Source organism: Onychomys torridus, chromosome 19 (genome assembly GCF_903995425.1).
Source record: "Onychomys torridus chromosome 19, mOncTor1.1, whole genome shotgun sequence".
NCBI classification, from domain to species: domain Eukaryota; kingdom Metazoa; phylum Chordata; class Mammalia; order Rodentia; family Cricetidae; genus Onychomys; species Onychomys torridus.
Window position 1 is genome coordinate 45,687,964 of NC_050461.1, and position 25,764 is coordinate 45,713,727.

At 40.5% G+C, this 25,764-nt stretch overlaps 1 protein-coding gene across 4 annotated transcripts in view; it reads left to right on the top strand.

Annotated features, from left to right (window-relative positions):
* Positions 1-455: 455 nt before the first annotated feature.
* The window catches only part of Tab2 (TGF-beta activated kinase 1 (MAP3K7) binding protein 2), a 55,468-nt gene continuing 30,159 nt past the window's right edge, over positions 456-25,764 (top strand). Inside the window, exons 1-2 of one of the 4 annotated variants that reach the window (XM_036168757.1) lie at positions 456-679; positions 23,935-24,075. The gene's annotated coding sequence lies outside the window, so the exon portion shown is untranslated. Of the gene's footprint in view, positions 680-1,115; positions 1,363-23,666; positions 23,740-23,934; positions 24,076-25,764 lie in introns of those variants that run through there. The other 3 variants (XM_036168758.1, XM_036168755.1, XM_036168759.1) reach the window with 3 other exon arrangements.

The window sequence follows — 25,764 nt, forward strand, 5'->3', positions numbered from 1 at the left end:
GGGAAGAACCGCGAGTGCCGGAGGTGGGGCGGGGAAAACAGAGCATCCCCCGCCACCCGGCGGAGGGAGGCCTCGTCACAGCCGCCGCCTCGGCCTGGGCCGCGGCCGCAGATCTCGCGGTGTTTGCCGGCCGCCGCGCCGCCATATTGTGTGGCCGTATTTTGATGCGGACTGGGGCTGGCGGAGCCGCGGCGAGAGCGAGCGAGAGCTGGGGGGGTGGGGGGAGGGCAGGCGAGCAGGCCGGGGGGGGGGGGCGGAGGGAGGCAGGGCGGCCGTGCGAGCCGGAGCCGAAGAGCGGGCCGCGGCGACGCCGCCCCGGCCATCGCTTTGATCCGCGCCAGGCGCCGGCGGCGGGGCGCCCCAGGCCGGCCCCCTCCCCTCCCCCTCAGCCGCGAGCCAGCGGCGGCGGCGGCGGCGGCGGCCGGAGGGAGTTGGCGGCGGCAGCGGCAGCAGCGGCGGCAGCGGCGGCCGGGCGGAGGGGGCTGAGCGGGGAGGGCGGGCGGGCTGTGGTGTCCCCCCTGCCGGGTGGAATCGGCGCTGGCGGCGGCCGTGGTGGCGGAGGCGGCAGCGGCGGCGGCGGCGGCGGCGACGACGGGGGAGACGGCTGCCCAAGTGGGAGCGGCGGCGGCGGCGGCGGCGGCTGCGGACGAGGAGGAGGGGGAAGCCGCGGCGGCGAAGGGTAAGCGGACGGTGCTGCCGGGCCTCGGCGGGATCCTCAGCCCGTGCCTGGCTCGGGGAACCGGCTCTCTTCCCCCCCCCCCCAAGCCCCCGCATCCATCCACCCACCTTCACCCCCGGCGCGCGAGGCCCCGCTGGGGGCGTCCGCGCCTTCCTCGCTCCGCCTGGGTCCTGCCCGCGGTGGCGAGGCGCAGGGAGGCCCCCCGAGTCCTGCAGGGAGGGCGGGTGGGGGCGGGGAGCCTAGGGCCTGGCCTGGGCCCCGGGGCGTCGGGGGAGGTGGAGAGGGGGGCGGACGGACCAACCGGGCCTGCCCTGGAGCCCCGGCTCGCCCCCAGGCCTGTGATCTGGAAGAGGGAGGGAGGGAGGGAGGGAGCCAGACTACTTTGGTGGTGGTGTGGGGGGACCCAGTCTGGATAGAGCTGACTTAGGGGCCCCGAGAGTTAAGGGAGCACCGGGGAAGTTAGTGTGTGGGTTGAAGAGGAAGCGCATCGCTCCCTTCTCCGACTTTGCTGCTGCTTCAGCCTTCCTCCGAGTGGGGAGCGCGCCCCCGCTGTGAAGAGGTGGTGTGTCGTCGTCCCGTCCCCGTCCCCCCCCCCACTTAGACGCATCAGGCCGCCCGCGAGGGTGTGTGCTGGAAACCGGGAGGCTCTGCGAGGGTCTCCGGGCGTTGCTGACCGGTGACAGGTGGGCCTGCCTGTGGCTGATGCTGTAGAGTTGTTCCTGCAGAGTTGTATAGGTCCAAAGTGTCAGGGAGCGTGTCAGGGAGTTTGTATTTACGTGTTTGGCCAAGTTTCGTTCCATATATAGTATATTTGAGATGCTAAGTTTCCATGCAAGTCAGCTTAATTGTTCTGGAGGAATTCTTCAAATGTTTCTGATAAGAGGGGCTTCTAGGAGAGTGGAAGGGGTTTGCAGCCTCGCCGCGCTTTTCTTCCGGGCTTTTGAAATTCGGGTTTCCCCGAAGCACAGGAGGCTGTTGGTAGATGGACTTTTTATTCATTGCAAAGTTCTTGGACAGTAACGTTGTATTCAAGGCAGCAGCCAGGCAGTATAGTTTTGCATCCATTTTGTCAGTTCTCGTTAAGTTAGTAAAGTGCCAAATTGTAGGGCCAGGTTGGTTGACATTTTATAAAAGGAATTAGTTTCTGTCTTAGCGTACTCAAAGATGTTGCTCATTGTGCAGTTTCAGATTTCGCTGGGAATTTTGGTGGGTACAGATTAGAATTTTTGGCTTTCAGTTATCACTGTTGAACACACTTTTCATACAATAGCAGAGTTTTGATCCCTTTTCAGAAATACCCTTAAGGTTTCTGTAAAGGTGAATCCATGGTTACTTTTAAAACTTGACATTAAAACATAGGCGTTTCTAATAAATGAAAAGTTGCTTTTATGCTTTAGCTGTATGCTTTAACTGGCTACTTTTAGGTTGAATCCTTAGGAAGAATTTTCAGATTCATGAGTTACAAGTCGAGTTAGTAGCCAGATAGTTCAGGGAGGCTTTTGTAGCTTCTAAAATGTGTGTGGAATGAGTATGTTGAATGGTGGTACTATCCATGTATTAACAGGAAATAGAACAAAAATTCCAGTGATTCAGAACTTCAGTTTGCCCCCTCCACCAGTGTGTAATAGAGAGTGCTTTATGTTTTCAATCTTAAAGAATCAAACTGAAAGTTGAATATGTTAATTATTATACTATCCACAGAACATACGCCATCACATTTGCCTTTTGTTTCATGAAATATCTTTTTCTGAGTTAGAAATGGTTTCCAAAGGACACTATGAAATATCACTGCCCAAAACCTTCTGTGAATGCTCATAATAGAACCTGTGTGTAATTTATTAATAAGTGGATGAAACGATCAGAGGTGCAAATGATATACTTCCTGAAAAGCAAATTTTAAGTCAATCCCATTTGATTGAAAGAGCCACCTGTGTTTGGTAGTCTGTAGAAAGAAGCCCTTGCCTTTAGCTAAGGGTGTAGTCAGATGTGTACTTAGAACACCTAGTAAAATGAGGCAAATTCTGCATGGTTAGGTGGGTACTGCATAGACCCCTAATTATGTCAATATGGAGTGTTTCACACTCCGGCGAGAGTCAGCATGATTGGTTTTGTGCCTTGACAGGAATAAAAGCTTTATTCTGCTTCTGTGCAAGGAAAATTCCGGAGAACTGTTTAGAAAGCTGTCACGTACCAGTGAGCTGCCTTCATTTTGAGAGAGAGGCATATGGTATATAGATTGCTTGATTTTCATGAGTTATGTGCTTAGAAAAGCCCCTGTGGCATGAATTTTCTAAAATTGAAGTTATACACATACACACTAATTGTTTATTTTTATGAATATCAGGGTACTTTAGAAAATAAATTTTGCTTTACTGCATTTTTTTAAGTTCCTGGAAATATTTATAATATGTAGGGCTCATAGATTCAAGTTTCAAGTTTCATTATATTTACCTGGCCAGGTTCACATGTCCCAGGTACAGCAATGATTTTTTTGTTTTGTTTTGTTTTGATTGGCTTTTGCTATCTTTCTTTAATAGGAGCTCTTTAAATCAAGGGCTAGGCTATAATAGAGACAGGTGTGAAGATCAGTGCCCTGCAGGAATAGGGAGGAAGATGCCAGTATTGGATAAACAGTTTGTAGGAGTATGGACATGTGGGCAGTGGTGGCTGCAAGGACAGGAAAGTGACGGCTGGACTGTATTAAGGAGCTTTCTTTCTTTTGATGGGCTCTCACAAGCTGTGTATGTCCTCATTTATCACTATAATCAGGTGGTAAAAAAAAAATGGAGATAACTGATATTAAATGAAAATTAAATGTATGTTCATATTGTTGACCTCTGGCTTATGTTCCCCAAGTATTTACAGTATTTTAATATTTTATGTCCTGGTTAATCTGACCCATAAAAAAATCAAGAACACACACTTTGTCAAAGGCACAATCTTCAAGTAAGTACTCTTGGAGTTGCTAGGTACTCTACTCTCTAAACTCATGGTGAGCTTGGTAACTGGAGATCAGTATTAAGGAGAAAGTACTGCCTTTCATTTCCTAAGTATCCTCATCTCTCAAAACAGCCTGTTTAGTATAAGTGGTGCTTTACTACGTTCAGCCTTCTAGTTTTTGTTTTGTAAAGGAAATGGGAGGGGGTTACATAGTTGTTCACTTAGATTCTCTTGAGTCTGTGCAGTGTTTCCCATCATGTCCTGAGCAGGATGAGAATTGCTAGCTGACAAGTTAGTGGTGTTTGAAGATTTCTATGAGAGAGATAGTTTTAGGTTTTACCAGTTGAAAAGTACAGTAACTCAAAACTTTCATAGATCCTCACTCCCGTCTTCCAGTGGTGTTCAATAAGTAAGGCTTTGCTGAATATGACTGCCTTATTGAGCTCATTCATTTTGTTTGATTGAGATGGGGGGGTGTCTTGATTTGAGACTAAGCTGGCCTCAGCCTCCTAGTGCAGTGCTTACAGGTGTATACCAGGCCTGTATCATATTTTCAGTCAGTACAACAGACATGGCATCCTGGTTAGTAAAGGAATGATACTAATGATCTGTGAATTCCCCTGTGTACCAAGTTTTTGTTCACTTTTTGAGTTTTTAGTAAGCCCTAATAGTATCTCGATCTTGGAGATGTAGTACTTAATAGCGAATTTTTTGTTCTCATATAGTTTACATGTTAGTGGTAAAAGACATAAAATGAGAAATGTGTCTGGGGGCAAAAATGGGAGAAAGAAAACAGGAAAGCTGAGCAGTGAACATTGCTTGTTTGATCTGAGACCTGCAGTGCGCACCAATCTTGATTTTAGAAAATAGAACTACCCAGTGATGTTCTTACTGAGACTAAGAATATCCTTTATAACTTGGAAACAAAATTATCTTTGTGCTTCAGATTACAAATGGTTACAGAGTTTTAATTAGTAGGGATTTCCTATTGTTAGTATTTTAAAAAGCTACTTTGTGACTCAGTAGAAAATTCTGGAATTTACCATCCTTATTTGAACCCTGGTTTTGGCCACTTACCATTTTGCCACTGTATTTAGGGCCAGTTTTGATTTCTTAGATTCTCTTTCCTAATCTGTGAAATAAAATGTCTAAGGTTTCTATTATGATTAAGTGGTACATTTTATATGCAAGTCATATGCAGTAGAGTGTGGATAAATTATACCATTATTGTTTGTTACCTTTCTGGAACTTTGCAAAATAAACATGTTTGAGTTGTCCCTGGTGTTTTCTGGAGAGTTGATGTATGTCATCTAGTCAGAGTAACACAGGAGTACCACAGCCTTCTGGTGGACGAGCATTGTGGGCCTGTCATCTAGGTTGATAAGCTGGACCTAAACACTTTAACAAATGGGCAGCAAGTACCATATAAAATTCCAGTTCATGCACTTAAGACATTTAGCACAGTGCATGCCTGGCACATAGAAGATGTTAGTAAAATGTTCACCTGTCAGTTTTTCCTTTATTGTATAAACAAGGGTATTTCAAAGACTTTACAAAATATTAAAGAAAACATTTACGAAAGTGAAATGTGCCACTTGTGAATGAAATTTTGAAGAAAAACTGAATAGCCGTTCAAATTGCAAATGTTTGTAACACTGGGAGATCACTAAATTGAGCTCCTCAGGATAGACTATGTCTTTTTCTCTTGTAGCCTTCTTCACATGCTGGGGAGTGCTTGGCCTGTAGCTAGGAGTCCAGCAGGAGATATGTGGAGTGGATTGTACTGTACATCTTTTGTTCCACCACTGCTATCCTGTGTTTTTGAGACAGGGTTTTACTGCGTAGACTGGATTGGTCTAGAACACAAGAGATCTGCCTGCCTCTGCCTCCAGAGTGCTGAGATTAAAGGCATGCTCCACACTACTCTTTTTAATGGTAAACTCCTGCGTTTGAAAGCTTATACGTTACATTAGGCGTAAGTTTTCAAGTGTATGAGTTTTGTTTTGAAGCAGAAGTTTGCTGTGTACCCCAAGCTGGTCTAGAACCCAGCGCCATCCTTCTGTCTCTCCAGTGCTATGATCAGAGATACAAACCTGGTTGAGCTTCTGATCGTAAGCATAGCCTAAATTGTTAGGTAAAATCATGGGGTTTTTTTGTTGTTTTTTTTTTTTGTTTGTTTGTTTTTTTTTTGTTTTTAAGTCTAGCAAAACTTTGGGGAAAGGAGAATCCTGGAAATCTAAAGGAATGGATTTACACTGAGGTGATTGTTTATTCACTGTTCCTGTGCTGTTACTAAACATGAATATGAAAATGGTAGTAGTACCTCTGCCTGCGTGGAGAACCAAACCCAAGTGCATGCTAAGCAAGCATCCTACCATTAAGGCAGAGCCCCAAGCCTCCTTTATGTTTTATTTTGGGACAAGGTCTGGCCTCTAACTTGTACTTCTGCTCCAGCCTTGACTGTAGCTGGGATAGAGGCATGTCTACCTACCACACCCTGTGGGATGTAGCAGCTTTTAAAGGCAAAACAGAAAAATAATTGCCATATAATTATATACCTTAGCTAACTTAAAGTTGGAGTTTATTTAATCCCTTTAAGGCAGTTTCAGTGGTACTGTTGATCTGTACTGACTATGAATTAAAAGGCCCGGTCATTTACTTCAGATCCTGATATGGAAGATAATGGTGTTTCCACAGAAGAAAGGGGAGAAATGGCCCCACGCTTCAGCAGTGATTGTTCTTTGTATGTTTAATGTTCACACTGGTCAGCTTTTCCCTCTTCTCATGCAAATTATCCTCTACTTGATGAATAATAATTCTGTATTTCCTAAAATTTAAAGCTGTCTAGGTCAAATATTCTTGAGCCATTTACGCAAAACATTTCTTGGATTAAGAAGGGGAAAAAAAATCAGTGGGCTGGAGATATGGTTCAGCAGGTGAAAGCGCCTGTATTACCATAGACAAGCCTAACAACCTGAGTTTGATCCCATGGACCAAGATGGTAGGAGAGAACTGAATCCTGTAGTTGTCCTCTGACCTCCACACATGGACTGTGGCAGGTGCGTGCACCCAACCACAACAGCAACAACAAAACAAAACAAAAAACATCACCCTCACAAAGCGTGTACCCAGTGCTGTCTGTTCCAGTCTGGCATACTACAGTAGTATTTGGGAAATAAGCGAAGTGCCAGCTGAGTGTCTGATTCTGTCGTGGTGACTTGTCTGCTAATCAGCTGTGAGAGAAGCACCAGTGTGAGGCGAGGTGTCGGTCAGCTCCTGAGCTCCTGAGGCTCCAGGAAGGAAGTCTGACTCACGCACAGGTACACAGGAGAGGGCAGGAAGAAAGAATGTGTACTGTTCTAGTGACCTTGTTTTTAAAAGCGGTGTTCTTGTTTGATGTAAGGAAAAAAACGGGGGACTAAGCTCATGCCTCATTGAAGTCCCAGAAGCTAAATACTACTGTAGAGGTAGGAAGGTCCAGGGAGGAGAGAAAGAAGGGCAGAGAGAATGGAAAGAGTTTTAGTAAAGTGGTGTGAGTGCTGATCATTGTTAATAGGAAAAGGCATGAATCCATTGGAGACTAGTTTTGACTAGTGAATTTTTACTTCCCGGTTTGTTAATCACTTTGAGTTATTAAACATGACTGATTTTGAGTGCGAACATTCTACTCACATTTATTTGCATTAATGCAATTTTCACTTGGCCTTATATATATTAATGTTAACGTCATAGTGTTAGCAGAATTGAGCACATCACAGTGGCTTCCTGACTCTTAAGTCTGGTAGGCCAGTGATACTGTTGGTGTCGTCAGTGCAGAGCCTATGACAGCTCAGTGGGATGATTTTTCACTACCAGTCAGAAAAATACTTGTTAATACAAATAAAAATTTCATCTGAACAATCTGACTTTGCAAAACCAGGCAGGGAGTTTTTTAGGCAGAGCTCTGATCAAGTCTGAATTCTAAGGAACCGGCGTTACAGGTGTAGAAAATTCACCTGATTTAATTTCTCTCAGAAACTGGGACAACTCTGCTTTTGAGTTAATCTCTCTGTTAATTTGTCAGATTGTCAGTCTCTGTCAGATCAATTAATTGCCTTAATTTTAGTGTATTGGAGGCTTAATAAGGAAAGATTTGGCTTTAAAATCACTTGAATCCAATTTCAAATTACTTAGAGTTATTAAATAACTGTTGTTTAACTGCTCTATTATCATTGGAGTTCATTTGCTAACTGTTATTCAGACTTTTAAAAATATTCTTTTAAGTTATGTGTGTGGGTTTGTACACACAAGTGAGTTGGATGCTTTGGAGCTGGCATTACAGCCATTGAGAGCCATCTGATGTAGGTGTCTGGAACCAAACTCAGGTGCTCTCTAAGAACAAATTGTGCTCTTAATGGCTTAAGTCATCACTCCAGCCCCTCATTCAAACTTTTTGAGCCAAGACTTATCTTAAGAAAGTGAATATTCTTATTACCTAATTTACACAGTAATCCTAACTATATTTTCTGTATTTCTTATTTTACCTAGCACAGTATCTACCTGGAACCTAGTAGGTACCAATGAGTAGCACCAGAAACATAAAATGGATCCTATACCTTTTAAAAATAATATTCAACTGTACATATAAAGTCTCTTGTATAGCTATGTACTTGCTTCCATCTTCTTTTTTGTGGGGGAGGAGGTTGTGAGCCTAGTCTGTAAGGGTTGAACCATCTTTCCAGCCCTCCTTCCTTATTCTTGACGTTCTGTGTCTTTGCTTTTACTCTATACTAATCTTTACAGATTATAGGTTTTTTTTTTTTTATTGGTGCTTATCATAAGTAGACAATGCAGGCACGAACAGTTTTGATTTTAAAAAAAGATTTAAGTACTGGGGCTGGAAGCATGAAGATAGAGAAACTCAAGGCCGTCCTTGAGTTTGAGTCCAGCTTGGAATACATAAGACTGCTTCAAAAGGCATGGGGGTGGGGGGGATACAGACAGAATTCAGAACAGATTACATGTTCAGTTTAAAGCCACCAAACCCAACACCAGTATCTATGTCTACACTGAGGTAACCGTTCACTCTGTGACTAGCATGTAGCAGCGTTATACTGGAGTAAAGTGTTGCTCTGCTATCTTTCTGAAGATTTCCCAGAAAATGGAAAAATAAACACAAGTGGAAATGGGGATTTCAAAAGAAACTTCCCACTTCCACATATAGTGATTCTGCTTTCTTACATATAAAAGTATACTTGCATGCTTAGAGATTTTCAGTCTGTGATTGGTTGGCCCGAGTGAAACATCCTCATTCTCTTCATGAGATTTTCCGCTCATGAACAATGACGTACATTCAGAGAATGATTGTCAAGTACGATTGTTGCAGTTTTGAAAGTAGAACAAGAAGTGCTTTTTGAGGAAGATAACTGGTCCATGGGAACATTGAGCTAGTGATCATAACTAAACCTAGATACTAATAAGTATTTCAGTGTCACATGATTAAAAGAATGCCAGGACTACAGCATAGTCTATTGGCTGTCTAGTCTTTATTATTACAACTAACTTAGAAGTTTCAGATTCCTGCTGTGCATCAGGTACTTACTAGGTAAAGGGGATGGACAGATTACTAAAATGTCATTCTTGCGCTGAGACAAGTGTGTATTGTGACAAATGCTGTAACTGGGGTAAGCAAGCCCTTCAGGAATCTACTGGAGGGTTGCCTGATTGAGTAAGCAATAAAACAACACAACAAAAGACAGATTGCACTTAATCTCAGAGTGGATAAGACAAGGAGGAGATGCCATTTCACAAATACAGAAGCATGCCTAAACCATGAGGCAGGAAGGTCTACAAACTGTGAATACTTCCACATACACTGAGTCCTAGTGGTGTTAGAAATAGAAAGTAAGATGGAAAGTTAGGAAGAAAACAAAGCATAAAGATTCTGTGCAGATTCTGTAAAGAAGACTGGCTTCATCTTGTCACTGATGGAACACAAGTACTTAGCATTCTAGACTGGCTGTAGTGGAGCTGGATTAGGAGGAAATGCAGGCCTTATGCTGTTTGAGAGTTGACAGGGGTCACAATTCAGGCTATGAAATTAAGGAGGGAGTTAGTGTTGGTGAAATTATTAAGGCAACTCCACGTAGTTAAAAGAGAGGTTTATTTTGTGGGGTAACTTACAAGTGAAGGGATAGGTAACAGGGTCGGGGAAAGGTATAACGAAGTCCGGCAGTGTTCTCTAGAGAACTCTGTTCGGTCTACCTCCAGCGTCCAGGGTCCAGGAACCAAACGAGATACATACTAAAATCCAGGGAAGTCTGGAGCGTAGGTAAATGACATGTTACAAAGATCATTACAAAAGGTGTCCTATCCTAAAGAACCTGAATCTAATACTTACTATGTTCTAACTAAGATATAACAAGATTGTAACTATAACTGTTAAGTCTTCAATCCCATCAAAGACCTGAGAAGGAATATAATGATACTTGAGAAATGGAAGATGGATGCAAGCAACTTTTGGGAATCTTGCAAGAGTAGACAGAGACAGCTGGCAGCCTGGACAGTCACCTAATGTTTCTCAGCATTGTTGGTGCATTCAAATTGGCTACAGGCCTAGAGTATCTGACAGACCATTTTCAGAAGTAGGAATTCTGAAAGGCCATCTTACCCTGTCTTGGCAGAGTTCAGAAGTCACTTTTCCTTGTGTCCTGCTTGTCCAGAAGGACAGCATTTGTGCTGTTAGCAGTTGAGACAAGGGCAGTTTTTTGCCCAATAGGCCATTTTGTACCAAGAAGACAAACTTCCAAATGGAAATGTCTTAGAAGCCCAACGTTCTCTTGGGATCAAATTGGTGCTGCCAGGAGCAATTGTGTCTCACATCAACAGAATTCTAAGTTATTTAAATGCCATATTCTCTAAGTCAATGAAGTGTTTGAAGATTACCTGTCCATCTGACCTATGTATTTATAAATCTGGATAACCTAACTAACATAACTATAGAGATGACAAGCATAGGTGACTATAAATCTGTAAGTCTTATCTACTTAAATAACCTAAGTACTAAGGCTTCATGTAAACAAGGTAAACATTCTGTAAACAAATGTATGATAAAAGGACGATGACTTCAAAATTGTGACAATACACAAAATATCTTTAACAGAGGTAGGAATGTATAGTGCAATATGACAATAATCCTAAATATATATCAATATACAAAATATCCTAAACAGAGGTAGAACATACATACAGTATGACAGATATAAATTTATATTTGTATCAGTATACAAATATATCAAATTATATCAATATACAAATTATCTTAAATAGGAATATAAAAATAGTTTACATTTGTATCAACATATAAGAATCCATAACAGTGCAAATTATCTAAGGCTGCTATTTTACTAAATTTGTTTATTAGTATATACAATAATTACCATAATATCTTATACCTGGAGCATGAGACTCTTAATCTCAGGGTCATGGGTTCAAGCCCCATGTTGGGCTCCAGATGGTGAAATTATTAAGGCAACTCCATGTAGTTAAAAGAGAGGTTTATTTTGTGGGGTAACCTACAAGTGAAGGGATAGGTAGGTAACAGGGTCGGAGAAAGGTGTAGCGCAGTCCGGTGGTGTTCTCTGGAGAACTCTGCTCAGTCTACCTCCAGCGTCCAGGATCCAGGAACCAAAAGAGCTCCCCCATCCAGATCTCGGGTCTTCAGGGGTCCTCCCGCCTTGTAGGCGTGACAGTTACCGAAGCCTCAAAGTGGGTGGTATTTCCAGGTCAAAGCTGGAACGACTACCCACTACAAGTTAGTAATGGACTCAAGGAGGGAATACTGAGTGGGAAGTAGAGGTAAACATACATGCCTGGGTTGAGTTCCTGGTGAATCCTGACAGCATTCACCAGTATAGAACAGACCAGAGGAACAACAAATTTTGCAAGTTGTTTTGAGTTTTCTGTATTGATTTAAGATTCTTTTGTAGGGGGAAAATAGGCATAATTTCTATTTACATGGAAGAAAATGGGAATTTTTATGTAGATAGTACGTGGCAGGTATTTGAATGTGAAATGATGGTAAGTGTTTCCAAATATAAGTAGCAAATGCAAAAACCTATGCATGGAAGCCTATTTGCTATCTTCTGGGAGCTAGAAAGCCAGTGCCATAGGAAATGATATGTAAGTATGTACTTTCCATGTAGTTTTTGATTGTACTAAGGAGAGATTTTATTCAAGATGAGCAAGGAAACTAACAGTCTTAAGATGAAACTTAATTTGCATTTCCCTATTTCTTAGAACATGGCTTATTAATTGAGATTTACATGTTCATCTTTCTATAATGTGTATAGATTTGTGTAGCCATCATAATTAGACTGATGTCAGAGTAATCATCACTAAGAAACTCTTGTTTTTTTATAGTCTAACTAACCATTTCCTTCAACCTTAATCCCTGACAAACACCAGTTTGTTTGCTAACAACACTATAATTTTATCACTAAAAATGCATAAGTGGAATTGTATGTTGTTACTTTTTAAGGTTAGCTTTTTATTTTGACTTTACCTAGTGCCCTTGATCCATGCAAATTGTTGTATGAATCGATAAGTTATTCCTTGTTAATGCTGAGAATCATACTATTGTTGGGATGTACTGCAGTTTACTTAAGCTTGAAGGACTTTAGGGCCTCCAATTTGACATTATAAAAATAAAGCTTGGGGTTGTGTATTGAGTGTGTACATGAATGTACCAAGGTAGGAAGTAGAGAATCAATCTGGTCTTTCTCACTCATGTGGAGGACTCTAAGGTTTACTCACTGTTCTCTGTGTTGTTGGACAGAATTACCACTTTGTACAAAAGACACATTGCCTATTTCAGTGAAAAAGACTAACAATTGGAAAAGGTTTGTTCTTCAAACGTAGCCAAATTGTGATCAGTTACTTGAGTAAGCTGGTCAGGACCATGCATGAGACAGGTAGAAGGGGGGAAAAGAAACACTATTATTTTCCCTAACAGTAAATGAGATGAACTCATCAGGGGACAGTGAAGCGTACCAAATGGTTGGTATCAGTCAGAAAACAACATGGCACAGAAAATCAGTGTTCCAACTAGGCGTCAGAGATGTGGCAATATGTGAAAGGGGTAAGGGCATTCACATATATGTGGGAGAGCAAGTAGACTGGTGAATACATGAATAAAAAAAAATGAGGTAGTAACAATTCAAAGCTTTAACATTGAATTTCTGTGTGAAATACGAGCACAACTCCCAGCCTAATTTTTATAACCCCAAATTAGAGAATTCAGGCCTTCAAATTAGTGTGTGTGATTAAACTGGTACATCCAACAACAGTATAGTTCTCAGCATTAACAAGGAATGAACTATTGATATATGTAACAATTTGGTTGGACCAACGGCATTAGAAAAGGCATAGAAGATGATTCTACTTTGACCACTGTTTGGTACAAGCTCCTCTCCAAATCATGCCTTTAGTTCCCAAAGGAAAAGATAGGTTAATGGTATGTATGTAGGTATGTATGTACGTAAGGAGGTAGAGAGGTAGATAGACTTACTGTGAACAATTTTGTTCATGTTTTTATGTGAAAATACATTTTAACATAACAGTATGTTAAAGTACATATTGTTTCTTACAATACAATTATAAGGAACAACTAGAACTTTCTAGAGTTATTGTGCCATTTTACCTCCTAAGAGATCTGGTTTCTCTGCGTTTTCACCAGCATTTGGTACTGTCAGTATTTTTCATCTCAGCCAATCTAATAGGTGACATGACATCACAGCTTAATTTGTAGTTCCCTAATAGCTAGTGATGTAAATATGTTTTCATGTGCTTCTTTGCTATTTATGTATCCTTGGTGGTGGTGTGCCTGTATTCTAACTGGATTGTTTACTGAGTTTAGAGATTTCTTTATGCTATCCAAGTCTCCTGTTAGTGATTTGCAAATATTTTCTCGTAGCATGTGAGTTCTCTCTATCCTCTTAACAGTGTCTTTAACGTAGAATTTTTTTATTTTTATAGACTAGCTATTCATTATTTCTATTCATTTTATCTTTGATGGATTGTACCTTTCTTGCCACCCCTCAGAACTCATCTGTTGTCAAAGATTTTCTCTTATTACAAAAGTTTTCTAAAAGATCTATATATGACAGTAGAGATATAGCATCTGTTTTGATTTAATTTTTATATTAAAATCTGGTGTTTAGGTTGAGGTATGGGGAGGTGCTTCTGAATGACTAGTTCCAACATTATCTGTGTTAAAAACTATCCTTTCATTAAATTGTTTTTGCAGCTTTGACAGAAAGCACATGGCTGTAATGCAAGGGTCCCTTTCTGGATTCCCATTGCTTTGCTCTTTGGATCTGCCTTCCCCTTAGTATGCTATTGTGATTGCTGTAACTACACAGCAAGTTATCAAATTTCTCTAACTTTATTCTTTTTACAATTATTTTGGCTCTGTTTCCTTTTTATATTAAAAAAAAAAGGCACCACTGGGGATCTGTTAAGAATTATACTACATTTGTAGGTCAGTTTTGGAGAAAATTTAGATTCTCACTTTATTGACTCAATCCATGAATATATTATCTTTCACCTTTTTTTATTTCTTTCATTGTCATTTTGTAGTTTCTAGCATATAAAACATACACATTTTTATTAGATTTATACCTAGACTTTACAAGCAATTTTAAGTTTGCTATTATGTTTTAAATTTTGACTTTTAATTGTTAACATATATCAGTATAGTTGATTGCTATGGATACACATTGTGTTCTGAGACTTGAAAACTACTGTTCGTTTTTAAGTAGATTCTGTGAGTTTTCTGTGTACTTGTGGGCACGGACCATTTTTGTTCCTTCTCAGTTTGTGTGCCTTTTATTTCTTTTTCTTGCCTTACAGCTCTGGCTAGCTCTTTTCAAGTCTTAGGATATAGTCAATCTTTGACCACAAAGGATGTGTTGGCTACATTGTTTTTTAGGTGCTGGTTATCAGTTCCCTTTCTAGTTAATAGTTTGATTAAAAGTTTTTATCAGGACTGGGTTTTAGACATTGTCAGATACTTTTTATACATCAGTAACTGGTTTTATGGTCTATTTTCTTTAAACAGATGACTTCCTTTTTTAAACTTTACTTTGCAGTGTATGGAATAGATTATGAGACTAAAACAAAGAGGTAAGGGAAGAGACTATAATGAAAATGACTGTAGTGATCCAGATGGGAGGCAGTAGTGGCTGAGACCAGGGGTAGTAACAGTGAAGGGGGAGAAAAGGTCGGAGTTTGGATGTGTTTCAAGCCCTGTGTGGGCAAGAATTACTGATGAATTACATGTGAAGCATGAGAGGGAATTCAAGAATGACTCCCAAGGGTTTTGGCCCAGGCAGTTGGAAGCATGGAACTGCTGTTGACTGAGCTGGGAAGAGTGGGGAAACAGCAAGTTTAGACTGGACTAGGCAGTCAGGAGCTCGCTCTGGAGCACATTTAGCTCTGAAATACCTTCTAGACATATAATTTGTAAGATCAAGTAGACAATTCACTCAGTACTTAAAATGGAATTTAGGTAAGAGATTCAGGCTAGAAATAAAAATTTGCCAGTTGAGGTAATAGATAGATTTGTTGTGGATTGTAATTCTTTCCTGTTTAGAACACTTAGTCTGATGGCAATCTAAAGAAGTCTGTGAAAGTGTGGATTGGTTCTATTTACCCACAGACAGTTGAGTAGCTGATGTTAAAAACACCACAAATTGTATCATTAGAAGATAATTTTGAGGAGGAATGTGTTGAAGCATTTATTTTGAACCATGCTTATTTGGTAGATGAATGGTTGTAATATTACTCCTCTAATAGTTTTTTTACTAATAATTCAGAGCTTTGTCCTAAGCCTTTGTAAACTGAAGTATCCCTATGCATATTGTGAAGGGCTTGACACTGCTACTAAGTACCCAGATGACATTCCTGATGCAGTTCTTGTACATAACCATCCAGAGAGTCAGATGAAAAACTAGGATGAGGAACAGCTGATAAGGGGCTGCGGCTCAGAATCAACTGGTGAAGGGGAAGAACGCGCCTCAGTCACAGAGACTGACGAGAGGCACACTTCTAGGTTCCACTGAGATCTCTACATTTAACTTCGGGACAGTATTTTTAAGACACCATCATTTTTTCCTGCTGTTTTTCCTGATCATTAGCTCCAGCATATTTTCTTATTGGTGATTTATATAATGCTAGCATTGCTTTATTTACTCCTATTAGCAGAATTCACCAACTTGTATCAATAATGAGCTGTTAATTTTTCAGTATTTTGTACTAAGTTATTTTAAATATTTTTTTTCTTTTGGAAAAAAGAAAGTTCATTCCTTTGTTTGTTATTATGCTTATAAAACAGCTCCATGCTGGGTGGTGGTGGCACACACCTTTAATCCCAGCACTCGGGAAGCAGAGGCAGGTGGATCTCTGTGAGTTCAAGGCCAGCCTGAGCTACAGAGTGAATTCCAGGAAAGGTACAAAGCTACACAGAGAAACCCTGTCTGGAAAGCAAAACAAAAACAGCTCCATACACTTTCTCATGTTGAGCTATATAAGACAAAACCCTGAGCCTTTATTATCATACATTTAAATAACAGAAAAGTAATTTCTAAATACATGTATGCATGGGTACACATGCATGTGGAGGCAGAGGAGCACTCCCAGTGATCCTTATTCCTCAGGAGCCTATCCTCTGTGTTTTTTGAGACAAGATCTCTCACTGGCCTGAAGCTCACCAATTCAATTAGGCTGGCTGGAGATAAAGCCCAAGGGATCCACCTGTCTCTGCCTCCTAAAGGCTGGGATTACAAAGGCAGGTCAACATGCCTGGCTTTGCCAAGAAACCTGTACTGGGGATCAAACCCGGGTCCTTTCAACTGAGCTGTCCACTAGCACTAAAATATCTTTATTTGCAGATGTATAGTGTATGTGTGAAGGTATGCATGTGTACATATCTGTATACACATTACAGATAAGTAGTCAGTCCATGACAGACTAATACATGTATATGGTGCTCTCTGATACTGTTGACACTAAGATAATATTTAGTGACCTTGTTTAAGTGTCTAGAATAAGATAAAATCGTTGTATATTCTATTTATTTTATGATATGAATGAAACAGTATGCTCAACTGAACCAAATACCTGTTCCACATGATTATTTGGATCATTAAATGAACAAACACATTGTAAATCATTTGACTGAGTACCTGACACTTACTGTTGTCAAAAGCTTTAAACTTCCTCTGTTCATTTGGCCTTCTTGACACTTTAAAAACAAACAAACAAAACAGGTCTTATATAGCCTAAGCTAGCCTTGGATTTTAAAAGTATTGGAATACAGGCATGAACCAGTACAGTGAGCTTGACACCACTGCTTTCATGGAGCTAACCTTCTTGGCTTTGTCACGTCTCCTCCTTAGCTTTCCTCTTTTGCATTTCTTAGGTCAAAACTCTCAGTAGCAATCAACTATAAAATCCCTTGCTTCTTACGGGAAGGATATGATGTGATCCAGTGTGTATTTTAGGCAGTTAGTAGGCCTTTTGCAATTGTAAAGTACAGCTTAGAAAAGTTGTTGAGAAGGACAAGGTGTCAGATGGAAGGTTGTTAATTGGTTATCAAGGTACAGCTGAACCAGAATGTTAAGGAGGGACTAGAAGAATGGATACAAGACCTTGGGAGTGATTAGTGAAACTTCGCCACTGAATAGAAGATAGCAAAGAATGAGAGCTAGGAGTCTGGGGTTCCTGGCTTCAGAGAAACATTATCGATTGGGTAGAAGGCAGAGCTTTAGTTGAGTTGTTTAGGCTGGTAGTGTGTATTGTCGGGATGCTGGTTTACTTGTTCCAGACCCACCCTTTCTCTCCCTCGCTGTCTGAATTCCATTGCCGTTAGTCTGAGAGCTTCCCTTTAGGAAAAAGTATGTTCTTTTTAGTCATAGCCAACAGCAGAGCTTTTACGTGTGGAGAGAGATTCCTGATTTCCTGATTTCCTGCCCTCATTCCTAGTCGCCTCTTGATGTCTGTGCCCTGGATGAAGGATGACTTAGAGACTACACCAGGTCACCACTGTCAACTCATCCCACCTCCACACCATAGGTAGATTCGTTTTTATAGTTGGTGAAATAAGTGAAGTTGTTAGAGCTATTTGAAGAAAACTGCAGCAGCTATGTGCTATGTTTAAAATTCAAAGAGTAATCAGTAAATAGGACATCATTCATCTCCTATCACTCAGGAAAACTGTTTACATAAAGTAATTAACACTTAACCCCCAAATCTGCATTTGTATTTTATATGGAGTTTTTAAAATCTACATCATGTATGTTATATAAACCTAAATTAATAAATATGTTTTAGTTCCAAGTCTATTTCTTTATATTTCATGTTTCTCTACCTTCTGAAATAGGGAACCTTATACACACGTATATACTTTTCATACTAAACCTTTCTGTAGAAGACAGAAACAGTGTTTGCTTCATAGCTTCAGAATGAATCAGAAACCCGGATTCTAATCCAAGGCCTGCCACTTAGCTGTGTGGGAACTTAGTCCATAGAATCTAGGTGCATGTTACAGGCACTTAGAGACATTCTAGAATGAAGCATTTTATTACTATTAAGGTATCTCTTCCCTAATTTACTAAGTTAATTAATAACTCATGAAATTCCTTACTGCCCAGTAAGTAAGCTTGTCAATTCTTAATGAGTAGTGATATCTAGGTTCTTGTTGGGGTATTAAAATATCCATTTTAGCTGCTTACTGGACATTTGGCCTTCTCAATATATTTTCTGGTATTTGAAGTTACAAAGCAAAAGTCTTAGTATTGATTTATTGAGAGCACTTTACTAATTTGGTATACTTTGTGTCTATATTGCATGTAGGCAGTATCCTGTATTTAAGCATATAGTCCACGTCACCGGAAGAGCAGAACAATAAGGAAGAAATGAAGAAGGATCACAGTGTTTATTGGTCCTCAGGAGCACTTGTCGTTCTGAGTATAGCGCCTGTGTGGACTGAAGCAAGGGGGAAGGAGTCAGGAAGGAGGTCAGCCTAGAGGTGGTTCTGAAGAAGTGGTTTTAGTAGGTGTCAGTGTGGAGAACATTGGGCGCTGAAGGAAGAGGGCTTGAGCATGTTCATAAGAGCCTGAGTAGATTCCTAAGGATTTAGGGACTGGTAGGAGATAAAAGTAGATCGATTTTAAGAAAACAATATTAATAAATGCTGGTGAGGATGTGAGGAAAAGGAAACCCTTATATACTGCTAGTGGGGATGTAAGGTAGTCTAGCAACTATGAAATCAGTATGAAAGCTTCTCAAAAACCTAAAAATAGATCTACCATAGGACCCAGCCATACCACTTCAGTATTTGCCCAGAGGCCTCCAAGTCAACAGTCACAAAGGTAAACAGAGGAAGGGATAAAGAAAATGTGGTAAATGTACATAAATGGAATGTTTTCAACCTAAAAGAACAAAGTTCCATGGTTTGTAGGAAAATGTAACTGGGAATAATCATAGTAAGTGAATCAAGCCAGTCTCGGAAAGACAAGTACCATTTATCTTATATATATATTCTTATTTTCAGTTCCTAGATTTGATAAAAAATAATAAGATGGTGTATTTCTATATAACATCAAAGTAGATGTGAAACATTGTAGGGGAACAAAGAGGCTGTTTTCCTCTTCTGTTGGTGAGTAAAGAAGAAAGGTATGGAGTGTGCTTAGTGTTCAGGATGGACTTGTATGAAAATGTCCTTCTATAACAGGACCGTGTATGATGAATATGCTCAAGGATTTTTTTTTGAAACTTAAATATTTAAAGTAGGTAAATTCAGGGCTGAGTATATATCATAGTAAGTAGAATGCTTACCTAGCAGGCCTGAGGCCTGGAGTTCAAACAGCACAGCATCAACCATGCATAGTGATGCACACTTGTAATTCTGCTACTGGGGGCTAGAAGCAAGAAGATTAGCTACAAGAGAGTTTGACCAACCTGGGATGTGTGAGACTCTGCTCTTTCTTTCCTGTTATAGTCAGTAGAATGGTTTAATCTAAATTACCTGAGCCTAGAGATCCCCATGGGTAGGATTTGAGGGAGGGGTGCATGGGGAAGTGCAAAGGATTCAGTTTTTGTTGAGTTCTAATAGAACTTTACCATTTACCTCTGATAGGGTTTTACGAAAGCAGCAGACCACAGTCGCATTAGCAGTGCCTTTCTTTAGCACTGTGGGACAGTTCTCATGTTATACTTTAGGTGTGGATGTCTCCGTGTAGTTACACATATTACCTATTTGGAATTTAGACTTATAATTGTTGGAGGCTCCTGCTGCAACTGTGTGTGTGTGTGTGTGTGTGTGTGTGTGTGTGTGTGTGTGTGTGTGAGAGAGAGAGAGAGGGGGGGGGGAGTTATTAATAAGAAATCATAAATAAGGCTAGGCTGGGCATGATGAATTGTTCCCAGCACTCTGGTGGCAGAGACAGATCTCTGTGAGTTCAAGGCCAGCCTGGTCTACATACAATGAGACCCTGTCTTTAAAAAAAAGGTAGCTGTGTTGTTTCACAGCATTTTCCCTACTAGTCACTTGCCTTGTGCATTTGAAACCTTGTTTTTACTCATGGACCAAACTCTCCATATCTTCTTCTCATCAGTCTTTGAGGATAATCACTGTTCTCTATTCCAGTATTATGCATGTATCCATGTTTGGTCATGTCACACTGTTATATGACCATATTTTAATAAAATTGACTGTCTTTATAGTCATGAGTACTTTGTTTTCAAAAGCACTCTTTGGGGATCTGCAGCTTCCTTGAGACAACCAAAGGGTCTGACATCTGATGTAGTAGACCCCAACTGGAGAAGGGGTAGGGGTGAGTTTTAGTGGGAGTGGCAAGCAGGAAAGAAGCCTAGTGAATATTGTTTCTTTGTGTGGTTTCAGTTGTGGTTTCTAGGTTTCTTGTTGGCTTCTTACTAGATAGACTGGGGTGTAGAGGGCAAGGCCTGCGTCAGCAATTTAGTACATAGCTTTGTGAATTAATACTTGCTGAATAACTTAAGACTTAACTGGCAACTTTAGCGTATGCATGTAGCAGTGTGCTTAAGATGAGTAGGCGTCTGTAAGTTAAAGCGAAGGCAGGAAACTTCCTCAAGGGAAGAGTGAAGGGACGGGAGGGTCTGGTCTCACATAAAATGCAAAGGCAAGTCTTGGTGAGAGACCTTCTCTTACAGAGTAACCAGTCCTTAGAGACTTTCAATTCTTTCTTAAATTTGTAATTGAATTCTTTTAAAACTTGTAGCCTTGGGTAACTAATTCAGAACATGTAAGGAAGGAAAGGTGAACTTTGAGGTACAAAGCCAAGCATCCATGATGGTAAAGTAGATTAAAAAAACTGCAGACTAGTCCCAGAAAAGTTGATGAAAAAATGCTTAATGAACTTATTAAATGGACTCCAGCATTACATCACTAGAATATACTATAGATTAATTCATGTTAATGGTGAACAGTGGGTATGGATATCTTTTTGTTGTTTGTTTTTTGTTTTTCAAGACAGGGTCTCTCTGTGTAGTTTTGGTGCCTGTCCTGGTTCTAACTCTGTAGACCAGGCTGGCCTTGAACTCATAGAGATCCGCCTGGCTCTGCCTCCCGAGTGCTAGAATTAAAGGTGTGCACCACCACCACCCGGCCTGGGTGCGGATATCTTAAGGGATGCCAAAAAGTGAATAGGGGATCTTCAACATTTATTTCACTAAGAGTTCTTAATAAAACAAGAATAGAGAGAGAGAGAGAGTCCTAAGTTTTCACATCTCAGACCAGAAACCGCCATTGTGTTACTAGAAATGGTAAGATGCTAGAATTCCCATTAGTATTTAGTAAAATGCTGAATTTCTAGTAAAATGTCACAAGTCAAAGCCTATTAGGATGTTGCTTTAATTGTACAGGAGGCTGAGGCAGTATGATAACAAGTTTCAGGCTATCCTGGACTATATAATGAGACTGCACCAAACTTCCCTGCCATGCTCCTTAGCCCCAACATTACTGTTTCATAACATTGTTATGGAAATACTACGTAATACAGTTAGACTAAAAAAAATAATAAAATAAAATCGGGTATTATTGAAAAGGGGAAAAAAATTTACTATTATCTAATATTGTAGACATGGAAAAAGACAAAGAAATAACTAACATATTACCATGAGTAATGTGATTTCAATATGACAGCTAGTTATAAAATTAAAAATACCTAATGTTGCTGAGAGGTGGTGGCACACACCTGTAATCCCAGCACTCAAGGCAGATGGATCTCTGTGAGTCCAGGGCCAGCCTGGTCTACAAAGTGAGTTCTAGGACAGGCAGAGCTGTTAGACAGAGAAATCCTGTCTCAAAAGACAAACAGACAAACAAATACATAATAGTGATTTGTCTACAGTGTTCTCCCTCCTTACTCTTTAAGTGAAAGTCTTCCATGAGACTGACAGGGAATCTCTTCAGACCTTTTTTTTGCTTTCTGAGGACTATACAAATAAAACCTATCTCTCCATTTTGAGTGGTATACTTCCATGTTAAGTTTTTAAACTATGTTGAAAGAAAGTTGTGGTAATGATTACATTTTGAGTAACTGTTGTTTTTCTCCCTTAAATTCCTTGTGGCTTGTGACACTTGCTTTATACTTGGTAAGTGGCAGAGGAGTTGTAATCTGATCTTAGAGCCATATTTGGGAAATAATGATTTTCTGTGGAACCCACTGTTCTATCAGTAAGAGAGAAATTATTGCCCATATGTAGTAGAAGGCTTTTCTTTGCCTTAACTGAATAAAAACCAAGTTATATCATGGAATATCACTTTCCTGGGGTTTTGGTGGTGGTGGTTTGGTTTTGAAGTTCTGCATCCCAGAGCTACATTTTAACATTCTGTTGAATGTTGTACCTGTGTTCTACTTTACTGGAGAGCAGTCTTTGTTCTTGTTTACTACAGACTATCTCGGTGTCCCAAGTGTAACTCTTCAAGTCTGAGAGTTGAACTGTCTTGAAGTTCTTCTGAAACCAGTGTTAATAAATCAGTTACGTCTCTTAGAAAGTGATGCAGTTTAATTACACCTACAGCTTACTAGACCTAGGTGTTGCTTTAGCATCTGTGAAAATGAAAGTTTAAGTATACCTACATGTTCAGAGCAGAAATAAAGCAAACAGGAAAGAGTATGTTTCATTCTTTAGTAATGCAGCAGAATGTATTGGAAACCTGATACACCGAAGACTTGAGGCGCTTGTGTACACAAGCAGAGTTGCTTGGCGGCCCAGGGAAATGAGCAGCTGTCTGCCATTTGATAAAAAGAGACTTTGGGTGGGAACATTTAATTCAAGGCCATATTGAAGTGAGATTTGAACTAAAGTTCCTGTCTTCCAGGGTTTTCTCTACAACATGCCAATACTGTGGATTCATTTCTTAGAGGAACTTCTAAAGGGCCAGCCTATTGAGAATCAAGTGCAAGGACATCATTCGAGGTCTCTGGGAAACTAATTAGTACATTGTCTACCATTTCTCTAACTTTGTAGTTGCCAATTTGTTTTTGTTTTCATCTGGGCCTGAGAAATTCTTTTTAGTGGATCTGTTTTGGTAATGGGAAAATAATTTCCAGTGGTTTGAGAAGCGCATCTTATGACTTGTTCTTTGCCACCTTCTTTAAGCATGTGTTTTTGAAAATTGGAACTTGAGCCAGATGTGGTGGTGCACACCTGTAATCCCAGCACTCGAGAAGCAGAGGCAGGTGGATCTCTCTGCACTTGAGACCAGCCTGGTCTACAGGGGGAGTTCCAGGACAGCCAGGACTACACAGAGAAACCCTGTCTGGAACTTGGAATTGAGTTTATTGCCTGAATCTGTCTAAAACATTCCTAGGAAGCCTCTGTAGCGTGTCTGGCATAGGAAATAAGGACAGCAGTTAAAAGGTGGTCGCGAGGGAGGGCTAAAGTGACCCAGAGTGGAGGGTTTGTAATTCCACTTTTATCGCTCTTAATAGGTCCTGCCGCTTCTGTTGCAGTCACACTGGCCTCTGGCAGGCAGGCTGCTGTTCAGAACCACTGGAGATTTCATAAAAGCCACTTGTTCACGGCCCAGAATTGTGAGTTTCAGAAGGAGTTGGGCAGGTGAAGAGTCTGCCTAGAAGGTGTATTTAAGATACCTTTTCCTGCTTGCGGGCTGTTCTGCTGGAGCCTTCAGGAAGCATTCCTGCTTTCAGACCTCCAGAGTGTGGTCTGCTCACATCCTGATTCCGCCTACCTCCAGTTTACTGTAGTTCTCCTCTTCTGCTTTCAAGGCTCCAGACCCAGTTCCTGGACCTGCTCTGGAAAAGAAGTATCCAGTAGAGATGAGCTCACTGCAGTTACTTAATTAAACATCTGTAAGCTGCCAGTTAGCCAACCAAGGACAGCTACAGTTTGAATTTTTCTATTTCCAGGTATGCAAAAGTCGGGGCACTCATGTGTAGGCTGTGTGATCTGTAACAACACACAGTTCACAACTTACAGTTCTCTGGCTTTGAAACCGAGTGATTTAGTAACCGCCCTAACATTTAGTAACATGTGGCTAGCACTGACTTGTAGCTTAACTTTTGCCTGAATATTTCTAGTTTAATTTGTTTGCTAATAGTGACAAACTAATGCAAAAGCATTTTAAGAGAAATAACGCTGAAGTGCTATGTAGTCAAGTCCTGCAAATGTGCAGAATAGTACTCTGGTCTTCACTGAAAAGTAAGCTTCAACAGCAACCATCCTTCTCTAAGTTCACAAGTAATAGTGGGAATTACATGAATGAAGCAGGTTCTCCTTTCCAGTGTCCTTAACTGTTCTATATTTCTGATACGTTTACATGAAAGTTAGCACATTCTCCAGTCATTGGAAATGATAGGTTTTATTTATAGATAAGACCAAATACTATATATACATGGCCTATAAGGGTGAAAGCTGAGGCTTCCTAGTGCATTAAAGTTTAACCAAGAAAAGCTACTCATAAATAATCTTCTAGGAAGTCAAGTCAGTTGGGGTTGGGACTTTGAAGGACATTAATTATTTTCACCTGTTTATATAGATTTGAAACAGTATTCATAAAAACAATTAGTACTAGATAGCCATGCATACCTTTTGATTTTAACTTTATCTAAGCCAAAGATGGCCCAAAATTGAACAAGGGAATTTTGTATTCTAGCCGTGGATTTAACCAGTGATCTTAGTGTTCCAGCATGTTTGACTCTTTCCTTCTCGTTCTTCCTCCAGCGTTAACGCATAGTAAGTGCTTTAGGAGCATTATATACTACATGACTTACGGTAATGAAAGAGTCATGGCTCGGTGATGTTGAGTTACAAGTAGAAAGGGGGTCTGGAGAGATGGCTCAGAGGTTAAGAGCACCGACTGCTCTTCCAGAGGTCCTGAGTTCAATTCCCAGCAACCACATGGTGGCTCACAACCATCTGTAATGAGTTCTGGCACCCTCTTCTGTATACATAATAAATAAATAAATCTTAAAAAAAAAAAAAACAAATAAGTAGAAAGGGAGCAACCATAGTTACGTGAATGTCATTACCCTATTAAGTGAACTAAAGGGGAAATATGGAAGGAAATGTACGTGAATACCAAGTCTTGCTACTTTTAGAGATGTAATTAATAATGGTGAAATATTCTGTGCTGTTGAGCATACATTGTGTATAAGACACTGCCAGGTACAGTAGGGATATAAAAATAAATGACCATTGTTTTCAATGACCATATAGGCTGATACAGTGGACCCTCTACTCCTAAAATACTGTACCAACCATAGATCAGAACGTAGTTAAACCTGTACAGGTTGCATGTGTTCTTTTAACATATACAGGTTCTTGAAGATCATTATTCCCTAAACAGTATATTCCCTAACATATATTTGCCTAGGATTTACGTTATATTTGAGTGTTAGAAGTAATGTGGTGTAGATATAACCGTCTTGTTAAATAAGAAACACAGAGCCAAATAGTTAATAGCCAAGAGGTCAGAGCAATAGCTAAGAGTTGAAACCTTCTCTGCTGCTGTCCTTCCTCTCCTCAAGAGGCCCACTTTCTGTGTGTTTGTCCTTTTTATAGACTTTCTGTTCTGCCTTCTCATTGTTTGTAAACCC